The sequence below is a fragment of the Melospiza melodia genome, chromosome Z, assembly GCF_035770615.1.
Source record: "Melospiza melodia melodia isolate bMelMel2 chromosome Z, bMelMel2.pri, whole genome shotgun sequence".
Classification (NCBI taxonomy): Eukaryota; Metazoa; Chordata; class Aves; order Passeriformes; family Passerellidae; genus Melospiza; species Melospiza melodia.
Genome location: NC_086226.1, coordinates 60,733,311 through 60,745,248, shown reverse-complemented (window position 1 = coordinate 60,745,248; position 11,938 = coordinate 60,733,311). Strand labels below are relative to the sequence as shown.

The following is an 11,938-nucleotide window of genomic DNA, read 5'->3' as shown; positions in this document are numbered from 1 at the left end:
CTCTGACACTGTCCATTTGGATATTTATACACGTTGCGAAGGTTCCCTCTCACTTGTCTCTTCTGAAGCCTGAAAAGGCCCAGCTTCCTCAGCCTTTCATCATAAGAGAGATACTCCAATCCTTTAATCATCTATGCTATCCTCTGCGGCACCTGCTCCAGGAGCTCCGTCTCTCTGAGGAGCCCAGAACTAGACACAGCACTACATATCTATGTTTTTAGAAAATGCATCTTATTGTCAGAGACGTTATTATGACTGTTAAAAGACTGTTAAAAGTTTGAGGTTGCACATGCAAGATGTGGCCTGGGGGGTGTATTCTACTGCCATCTGTTAGAGGCCGGGCAGTTTTCTTTATCTCTTCCATGACCAATCCTCCCTTCAGAAGACATCTTCTGTTAATGGGCCATTGAGTGTCACTGCATGACTGATAAAATCACATCATCCCATTGTGAGATGCTCCGCCCAGGGGGAGGAGCTAAGCATTCCTACCTGGATATAATCTGAGATGTGAAACATCACAGAGAGCGTCTTCCCACTAGATCCCCAGAGGAGCAGCTTTCTTCTCCACTGGATTCCCAGAGGAAGACCAGGCCCATCTACACCACCACTGGACTTTCATCAGAGGAAGATCATGCCCTTCTACAGGATCCCTGCTCCAACAGAACCACCCCTGTCACTACAGGAGGATTGCAGCCACCATTCAATCAGACTGCTACCAACACCCTGACCCACAGGGTGTCAGGTTGTATTCTGACTCTGCCAGTGTTGGTTTGTATTACTGCATTTTTATTTTTCCTGACAGAGAACTGTTATTCCTACACCCTTATCTTTGCCTGAGAGCTCCTTAATTTCAAAATTATAACAGTTCAGAGGGAAGGAGTTTACATTTTCCATTTCAAGAGGTGCTCCTGCCTTCCTTAGCAGACACCTGTCTTTTCAAACCAAGACACACACTTTTGCGGATGATATCATTGCTGTGGAGCCATCTCCTACACAGATGTAAAGTGACAGGAGCGGAGATGCTGCAGGATGCAGAACTGCAAAATGAGTTTCCACAGAGAGTCCCTTATTCTGTACTTAAGAAATAAATGGATACTAGTACAAACTAAGATTTTCAGACAGGGTTTTTATTTTAAAAACTGTCTTGGACTAAAACATTTATTGTGTTTAGTAAATGAAACAGAAAGCAATAGCTTGGTATGCACATTATGAGCTAGGACTGTTTTCTAAAGGGAAGGAAAAAATTGTTTAAAATACAAGGCAAGTAAAATTTTGCAGGAATCTGGTTCTTCACCTGGACTTCAGACTGTAATTTTGGCCTGTCCTGGACCTTTGTAAGACTGTGAAAAAGACGAGCAGAGAGAGAGTTCTAGAACTACAAATAATATTTGGCAAAATATTTAGAAATCTCTGTCATATTTTTCTGCATATGCCATAGATTTGGGAACACACCCTTTGCCCCCCAAATTAATAATGTTTTGTAGTGTGAAAAAAGGTTTTCAATCTTCAAAGCTAAGCAGGCAAAAACTGGTATATTGACTGAGGATAAGTGGGACCACATCCTGAGCAATTTGACAGTCAACACCACAATACAGCTACAGACTCCACAACTTCTCCAAGAGCCCTGAAACCTGATTTTCCAAAATAAGTTTGCTTGAAGACAGATGATTTGAAACTTTATTTTGCAAGACATTATATATCTAACATAGCAGGTCTATGTAATGCACAGAAAAATGACAGTGACTTCAAGTACTGAAGTCTAGGGTGAGATATAAAATCACTCATCTTAGTCCAAAAGGAAAACTTCCTCAGTAGCAAAGCATCATTAGAGAAATCATGTGGTGTCATTTATACTTCACTCAATCAAATTATATTTTGGCATCAGCCAAGAACCAAGCTGTCATACTTAATAGAAACCTGAATGCAGTGGGCCTGTAATTTTTAAAACTGATTCCAGAGGAATAAAGGCATTACAGAAGTACAAAAAAGCAAACAATGACAAACAGAAAAATTAATACGGTACAGTATCTGAAGTGTTTTCCCATTCAGAAAAAATGTACTATATATCTAGCACAGGAAAACAACAGTAACAGCTTATATGGCAGTCCTGAAAATTTGGTGGACACAAACAGAGGGAAGTTTCGAGAGACCCAATTCCTTCTTCCAAGTTTCACCCTGCAAAAATGAAGAGAAGAGGTGATATGAATCTGCCAACTTGTACAAGAATACCTAAAGTGATAATACTAGAACTAGCACCCCTATCAAAGAAAAGAGATCCCATAAACATCTTTAGCAAAAGTAATGTCTGTGCCTGAGGCGGAATACATATATGCAATACATCCAGGTCTCTGGGACATCACATATATGTCAAAAGTATCTGGTACCTTTTATGGAGCACTCAGCTTTCACACAGAGTACTTGCCTTAACTACACCTAATATGTTATATTATTTGTGCTTAACAGAGCCTGAAACTCTACTAAATCAGCACAGTATTACCAAAAGAGCTGTGTCCATAACAATCCTCATAAACTGCTGGTAAATGCGGTTTCTCACCTTGTAGCTTTTCTGCAACATTAGTGTTGTGCCTCATAAAAATATGACTTTGAAAATCCCATTATGCTGCAACAGGGGCTTGATATGCTCTTTCTTGTTATTGCTAGAGTAAAATAGTTTGTTCTGTGCTCATCTTCCCTGACAGCTGGGGAAATATCCTCATGTTTTTTCCTCCTGAGACATGCCTACTCCTAGAATGGGAACTTCTTTATTAAGAAATCTTATTTTACCTCCCTCTTAACAGTTTTTTCTCCTCTGTGGGGCTCTTTCATGAGATACAACCAACTGTGAAAAAAGGGATGCCATCAATATAGTTCTGGTATTTTTGTCTACATGTTGGAACAACAAAAATGGAAAGCAAGTCAGTGAATCATAACCAAATGCTACTATTAATGCCGAAGGATTAAAATAATAAGAATCAAAGTAAATGTTCAATTCATACAGATTTGACAGAATTAACTGTCGCCAGTATGCTTCTTCTGTGTCAGTAGGAAACAGAATATTACCCAATGGTGCCAAAATGTATTTGAGAAGAAAAAATTGCATTGGATAAAGCAGTGCTTGTGAGGGTGAGTTCTGCAGCATGGAAGTACTGAGCTCAGCTTAGAAAAGGTTGAAAGTAAAGGCTGTGCTTCAATAACTCCAAGTGCCTAGTCCTGCACTTTGGCCACAATAACCCCCTGCAGCATTACAGGCTGGGGATGGTGTGGCTGGACAGGGCCCAGGCAGAAAGGGACCTGGGGGTGCTGGTCCACAGCCGGCTGGACATGAGCCAGCAGTGTGCCCTGGGGGCCAAGAAGGCCAAGGGCTCCTGGCCTGTGTCAGGAATAGTGTGGCCAGCAGGAGCAGGGAGGTCATTCTGCCCCTGTACTCAGCACTGGTGAGGCCTCACCTGGAGTATTGCATCCAGTTCTGGGCCTCTCACTTGAGGAGGGACGTTGAGATGCTTGAGCGTGTCCAAAGGAGAGCAATGAGGCTGGTGAGGGGCTTGGAGCACAAGCCATATGAAGAACGACTGAGGGAGTTGGGGTTGTTCAGCCTGGAGAAAAGGAGACTCAGGGGTGACCTTATCATTCTCTTCAACTTCCTGAAGGGTGGCTGTGGTGAGCTGGGGGTCGGTCTCTTTCTCCGGGCAACAACAGACAGAACAAGAGGACACAGTCTCAAGCTGCGTCAAGCGAGATGCAAGCTAGAATTAAGGAGGAAGTATTTTACAGAAAGAGTGGTCAAATACTGGAATCATCTACCCAGGGAGGTGGTGGAGTCACCATCCCTCAAAGAGTTTAAAAAAAGACTGGATGTGGCTCTTGGTGGCATGATCTAGTTGAGGTGTTAGAACATGGGTTGGACTCGATGATCTTACAGGTCTCTTCCAACCTAGAATTTCTGTGATTCTGTGATCTATTGAGCCTTCTTGGCAGAATGCTGCCTGGGGTAACAACTGTGAAAAAAGATGTGCCATCAACATTGTTCTGGCTAGTCAGAAGGACTCAGATGTCGGACTGTTCATTTTTGTAGACAGCAACTGTGTTCTGGCTTATAACTCCTTGCTGAGCAGTGGAGAGAAAGGTTGCAGCCTTGAAATGTATGAAGGAAGAGTTTTCTAACATGTAGCTTGTTTTTCATGGATGTGATGCACTGGAAGCATTTTATTCCCTAGGGAAATAGTGGACTACCAGCTGCAGTGCATAATTAATATTAGAATGAATCTCAAATGAGGTCATATAATAAATATTATAAACATCTTAAAGTGCATTTGATGGTCTCCTTCAACATCTGTGGTTTTAACATCTGTAGTATTTGTGGCAGTCATCACTTTATGGAACAGGAAAAGATTAATATTTTTGCTAATAAAAAAAATTATCTAGATTTTCTTAGTTTCTATCTTTTATTTTCTCCATGCCTACATTAATTCTCCTAATCTTTTAGAAATAATCTGCTATTCCGATCCTTTTTGCTAAGGGCTAGTTTGTTCCTAAGAAAATCTTATGGCGGGAGAGTGGATAAAAGACTATGATACAAGGCAGACACTGTTTTGCAGTAGGATTTCTTAGATTTTGGCATAAAAATTTCTCTGCAGTAAATGTATGTTTTTCATCAGACCTTGCTCTACCATGTGGCCTAATCTTCTTGATATTTTGCCCAACATATTATGAGCTCAAACTACTATTTCTTTCCTTTGTACAAGCCAGTAATATAAATGCTAGAGCAAATGGTATAAATCCCAGTGGAACACACATATCTGTTTCATTTGGGTTATTGGTTGCCAATGGGAATAAACAGATTTTTTTCTTTGAAGAGTTCATTAGCTTCTAAGGTGGGGGAAAAAAGGGGCAATACAAAACTCCCTTTCTAACCTTTTAAATCTATTGGGAACCAAACTCAAAACTTCATTTACTTTTTTTTGGGAGCGTCTGCTAACCTTGGCATTGACAAACTTTGTAAGCTGTACTTTAGCCCACACATCTTTAGATGCTCACAGTTAACTTAGCAGATATCCATTACTGCTTGTGTCCAAGCTGAAAAAGGGGTTTTGTTGAGAAAACAACTGCCTGAGCTGACACAATGAACTCTTCTATTAGATCATGCTTATTGCCAGCTTTTCCCTACTGTTTTAATTCTTACCTTCTCCTCAAGGTTGGCCTGGGAGTATTATCTTTCCTGGACAGTGTAAAGAACCCATCAATATTCCTTCAAAATCCTATACCTGTATAGAAGTGCAGTGTATGCAGGATGTGTGAATCCCCAGCTTCCAGTCTCACTCTCTGTTTCTATTGAAAATATGAATATAGGAAACTAGAAAGATATACTGGGCCAAATGCTGTGATTTGGACTTGATTTAAATTGCTATCAGCATTGAAAGGAAAACTGTTCAAGAGAGTACCAGATTGTCTACCGCTTTTGTTTTCCCAGAAGGCAGTGTCATCCTACTAGTAGTCTTGTCTCCAGGATGAGTCTCTAGAGGGAATTCTAAAGAATAAGTGTCAATCATAGGTACTTCACAATAAAAGAAAAACTATAAAGTGGAAAACAAATCTGTGGCTAAAGAGTACATAAAAAAGGGTGCTAGAATTATATTTTATTTGGAATCAATTTTACTTATTCCATATCATCTTAAAGTAATTACTTTATAATGAAGAATACTAAGCAGAAACAATCAAGTTTTTAAAGTTAAATGAAGAAGTTTTCATCCAAAATGTATGCATGAGAGCTTGGAAAAGTTGGCAAATTAATTACAATTTTCAGACCTGTAGAGAGGAATTAATGAATAAATTTGTAAAATTGGATAAATAAATGTAATTGTTCTGCTAAATCTATATATAATATTTCCAAATAGATTTTAAAATATATCAGAAGTGATTGAAAATGTATTTCAATGTCACTTCAACTGTTAAAATGTAGGCTAAGCATTAATTACAATGCTCTAGTTGTTCACAGTTTATACAAGAGAAGATGTTACATACACGTAAGAGAACAGTACCAAGATATTATTACAAGTTATGTAAGCTCTTCAATTTTTTGGAGGATTTTTTTTTGTATATTGTTAGAATTGATCATTGGATATAACATCAGGCTTTCTTGAGATATGAAATGTCCAAAAGTAGCATGACTATTACTGCTCCAAGAACAAAGCCACAGAAAACTCAGCATTCAGATTTCCATCCCTATCATCTCTATGACTTTTGCTTTGTGGCTGTCTCACACTTGCGTGCCTGCTTCAAAATAACTGTTATTAAAATTCAGTTACTGAAGATAATATGGTCTTTCTTTCACTTCAACAGTTTTTCATGAGTTTGTGTGAAATTCATGTCCAGCCATTCTCCTAGCACAAGCATTGGATGTTTCTTACAAAAAGTCTCACTCTCACTGTGAAAATGACTTCTAACTGGCTTTATGTTAGTAGTGGACACAAAAGGAATGCTTTCATCAACGGTAGAGAAAAAACATGAAGGAAGAATTACCAATCATGTTTGAACTACATTTTTTCTGGTGCTAATATTTTTCCCTGGAGGTACAGCAATCTTGAACAGTGCACTTGTACTAGCATATCCCCAAAATCTGTATATTTAGGGATATCTTCAGATGCTTGCATCTTTCCTGGTCCTGTGTTGTGGTTTAACCTGTTGGCAGCATAGGACACCCCTTTGATCAACTGGAGCCAGTTTTCCCAACTGAGTACCCCTCAAAACTCTTGTGCACCCCAGCCTACTTGCTGACAGGGCAGCATGAGGGGCAAAAATGACTTTACACTGAATGAGCACTGTTCAGCAATAACTAAAGAATCTAAGTGTCATCAATGCTGTTTTCATCACAAATCCAAAACATCACCAAAATAACTATATAAAGAAAATTAACTCCACTCCACCCCCTGCCAGTTGAGTCTGTCCATAGATTCTCTCAAACTTGTAGTTTTAATTTTAAAAAATCTTTTTAAGACATAGTGATAAAAGTGCAAATTAATATAGATGATGACATTTTGTGTATTGAAACATATTTTGGGATGGTTTCTAGCTTTAACAAAAAGATGCATCAGTATTTGTCTGTGAAATTCTGAGGCTCCAACCCTGCAGGCAGAACTCATAAGCAATTTCTCTTGAAGTCTAAAGAATTTTTATAATCCATGAGCGAATTATTTACATGCAAGCCTAATCAATGTTTACAGTATGGTAAGAAATTCTCACCTTCTTCATGCAATGAAGAATTAATTTCTTGTGTAATTTCATTTAGTTTATGTAAGCTTGACAACAAAATCCAAGAGAAGGCTGTACATTCTGTAGGTATTCTGTAGCTCCTGTGATTATTGCAGTGCGACATCATCACAGTTTATCCTCATCCATCAAGCAAGCCGTTCACAGGCACTTGCTCTCTCTCCCACAAGCTGGATCAGGGAGAGAATTGGAAGGATAAAAGGAAGAAAGCCCATGGGTTGAGATAAAGACAGTTTAATAAGAAAAGCAAAAGCCATGTATAGAAGCAAAGCAAAACAAGGAATTAATCACCCCTTCCCATGACCAAACAGGTGTTCAGCCTTCCTGAGGAGAGCAGGGCCCCATCATATGCAGGTAACTTGGAAAGACAAACAGCATCACTCCAAACAACACCCCTCTTTCTCCTTCCCCCCATTTTATAACAGAGCATGATGCCATATGGTCAGGAACATCCCTTTGGGCAGCTGGGGGTCACCTGTCCTAGTTCCTCACAGCCTTCCATGCACCCCCAATGTCCTTGCCAGCATGGCAGTGCAGAAAGCAGAAAAGGCCTTGGCTCTGTACAAGCCCTGCTCAGCATTAATAAAAACATCTCTCCATTATCAACTCTGTGTTCAGTATAAATCCAAAACAAGCTCCATACCAGACATCATGAAGAAAATTAACTCTATCCTGGCCAAAATGAGCACAGACATATTTTTTGAATAGACATGGCTGAAGTAAGGTACCTCAGTTGTGCTCTTACAAAAACAAAATTAAAATTAGAACTTCTTAATGTCTGGCTGGGTCACCTTCACCTGCTTATCAGGCTGCATCAGGATTTATTAAACATAAGTTGTATTACAATCTCCGCCACCTTTTCAGCAGCTGCTGCTCCTGTGGCTTCTTTATCTGCTGGGCTTTTCTAGCACTTCTGGTACCAAGCCTGAACTGCTAGGCCCAACAGCATCTATTAAATCTGGTTCAGCTCTGCACACGCTTATTTGACATTAGGGTGTTGGATTAGCTGGAAGTTGTGGCGTAATGTAACAAATTTTCAGGTACTGTTATGACCATTAACATTTACTTTAATATTAGACACAGACACCACTTCTTAACAAGTGGTACATTATAAGTCCACTAACCTCAGTAGTGAATTACAGACCTTAACTAAATTATTAACCATGAGATATCCTCAGCCCTTCTGAGGATCTTGATACCATTCTGCTGTTGATTTATGATGCAACTTACCTCCATTCATGGTATCTACCATGGCTGGAATCCCAGTGAAATGAAATGACAGATGGACTTCCCTCAGTCCAGTAGGTTACTGGATATATTTATTTTAGAACTTTTCCATTTCGTACTTAAGTTAATATCGAAATAAAATACCTAAATAATTTCATTCAGCTGGCTAAAATACCTCTACTTGAACAGATGAAATATGAATAAACTTATTGCCCTGGGAAATTGTAGCACCTATATGAACACCAAATCCCCTGAACAGTTTAAAAATATAGTGTTTTCTGTAAGTAGCAATGAAGGCAATAATTATGGTTGTTATGGACCATGCTTTTTATCATGCCCTTTTCTGGATCTTGCTTTTCATACAGGACTGGAGATAACACCAGTGTAGTATAAAGAATCCATATTATATATAAACTCCAACTAGAAATCTCCAAAATACATAATGGTTAAAAATTTCCTCATTATTGTCTGCAACACTTCCTGATCCAGACTGCCTATAAAAAGCTCTGTAAAAATTTTTGTTTTGCTGCCTCTTAAGAGACTGGTAAGCCACTGTTATCACAGTTGTAGGTGCAATACTACCTAATAATTCTTTCCAAGACTTAGCATAATAATATCCTGAAGTATCACCAGAGAAAACTCTAGTGTCAGAGACAAAGATGCTGGTAAAGACTGTCCAATGCCCTGACTGCTCAAGAAAAATTACATTAGTTTTCTTTTCCATGACATCTGTAGCATCTCAGTCACTGACTAGTTCCAAGTAATTGTCTACTCTTGGGGCTGTTTGAGTGTTTCATGATGAGGGGTTTTTGTTATCCTTGGATAAACACACTAAAACTCAGAATTGACTTTTGGCTTGCAAACTAAAAGCTGGCTTCAGAAAGGACAAATGTTTTTTTGGCTTAAGTTCTGGTCAGCAGTATCCCTTGGTGAGACTCTAGAAGCACTAGGGGAGTTTCAAACTGATAAATAAGCCAAACACACAAGTTGCTTTTGATCAATGAGATTACAGGGAGATATCACTTCATTTGTTCTCAATTCTTTGTGCACTGACAAATTTTTTACCAACTTGCTATCAAACATTCCTTCTATGACAACACATAGAACAGAATTCAGAACAAAAAATATAGAATTTTTTTTTCTCATGTTTTATGTTTTGTGGCAGAATATTGTGCCTATGCCAATGACTGCTTGCTACCTCGCAATAAATGGGAATAGAGTGCAAACTCTAGCCATTGATTCTAATTGAACAAAAGGGACATAGTCTAACATGCAAAGATAAATCTAACTTGGATTAATTTATTTAAATTATTTATAGACTAAGAACAATCTCCTGGGCCCTGCTTTCAAGATAGTTTGTGACGGCAATAAAATAGTGGTGTCTGTATGTATTACTCAGCTTTGTATTGTAATTTACTAGGTAAGACAAAAATCGTCAGCTTGTCTCTTTTGCTAAGGGCATGTCTGCAAACAAGTTTGTGGGAACAAAAATAAGAAGAATTAGCCTTGCAAAACTCATCAAAAGAGCTAATGGCTTTGTCCTATCTTCTATTCTATTAGGGAGTTGTAACTGGGGATTCTGACCCACAGCTTTCAACTGAGAGGATTATATGGATTTTTAGGAAAAGTTTCTCAGAAAGGAACGTCTGTAATATTCAGCTTTCATTTAATTTCCCTATGTAATACAAAGGTTCTGTTTCCATTTTAATTTTGTTGTTTTGGTTTTAACTTTTATCTCTTATCTCCTTAATTGCATTGGGTCCCATGTGACTCAAAGACAGCTACCCTCTGAAGACTGCTACCATGGTAGGTAAGAATATCTTCAGCATTCCAGTTAGAATTAACTGTTTATTCATGAGAAATGGAACCAAGGCCCTTTTTAATGAAAGGTTCTCCAAGGTTTAAGATTCCAGATAAGTCTGTTGTAGTCTTTTGTGACTATGCTTATCAATATATATGGAATACTTAAGAAATGTATCTTTTTCACAAAAGGGTCTCCAATTTGATTGTGCTAAAATGTAATCATTACTAGGACAATCCTGGCAGAACTAATGAAGACTGACATATTTCCTTCTCTCTGATCTCTGACATGCCTTGTATTCAGGTTACAAATGATCAATATCCTGTTTTTGTTATGCTATAATGAAACCAAAGAGCCTAGTTTTTTGACAACATTTTCAAGTTTAATACTGGAGGACTTTCCTGTCCTTTTCGTAGGGAGTTTACAGGACTACCTGCATGCAAACCTACTGCTGCATGAGCAGGTTTCTGACTAAGTATATTTCCCAATTGTACAGACCTGGTTTTGGAGCAAATTCTGTTGTTCCAGTGTGTTTTACTCAACTTTCATTTATTTGACACTTGTACTATTAGATCTTCTTGCCTCAGCCATTACTGCAATTTTTCTCTTTGGTTTTCACTTTAATGACTGTTTGTTTTTCTTTCTGTTCCCATATTCACTTCCCATCATGTCCAGGTAGACAAATTTCCCTACCCACTCAAAGATAAAGATCCTGTTTCTTCCTCTGGAGTGAAAAGCTAGATCCTGTTTTCCTTTATGCATCTGTCTGGTGCAGATGCCTTTCACAATCACTCACTAAGACCTACCAGAAGTATTTTATTTGGGGGTGTGCCTGAGGGAAAACACTCATGTTCTCAGTGGATTTTAAATTTTTTCCTGGTCTCCTTGTTTTTGTTGAACATGATCTAACACAAGCTTCAAATACATGTCCAGAACAAAACTGGACATTGAGTTCACTCTAACTTTCATGGCACAAATTCAACTTGTTATGCTTGGAGGGAAAACTGGCAATTCAGGCAATTATCTTTCTGTGCAATTAAGACATACCTCTAGATTGTTCCTGGGACCTCAGAGCTGGAAATCTCTGTTTGTACTGAGAAAAAACCAAATTTTTTTGTATGCCTCTTCTCAGACTAAGGACAAACACATTACGCTTACTTCAGATTCGGTATTCTTGACTGAATGAAAACTGAATCTTTCTAAACACATCCTCTTGCCACCTGAAGTTGAAAAACATGAGCTTTGTCACCAAACAGAAAGTACAACCACTTCATGAAGTAAAACAACTTTGGCATGGAAAATCAAGATTATAAATTGCCAAGATAAAATAATTTCAAATCCAACTTTCTCCCACATGAATCAGTTTTGTAAAGATACCAGCAAGTGACAGAATTAAGGTATATGGTACATATTGGTGTATGAAAATGGCTGATCTAGGTGTAACCCATTCTTGTCACTTGTTATTGTAAAACTAAGCTTTAATTTCAGAAAACTGTCGAGAAATATGATGCGAAAATAGCTTCCATGTGATAGCAGTGAATGAAAAGAATGATACGTGCAAGTGAAGTGATACAGAAGGTTTTCCAGAATAGAAATGCAATTAATTGTTTTATCACTGAGATAACATATAAAGTCTGTTTCATAAAA

The 11,938-nt window shown here is 38.4% G+C and overlaps 1 long non-coding RNA gene across 1 annotated transcript; it reads right to left on the bottom strand.

Annotated features, from left to right (window-relative positions):
* Nucleotides 1–1,218: 1,218 nt before the first annotated feature.
* On the bottom strand, nt 1,219–11,499 carry LOC134432321 (uncharacterized). The gene is made up of 3 exons (XR_010031294.1): nt 11,339–11,499; nt 7,237–7,433; nt 1,219–2,175 (listed from the first exon to the last, which is right to left on the bottom strand). It is a non-coding gene; the product is annotated as an uncharacterized LOC134432321 (long non-coding RNA).
* Between the last annotated feature and the right edge of the window lie 439 nt (nt 11,500–11,938).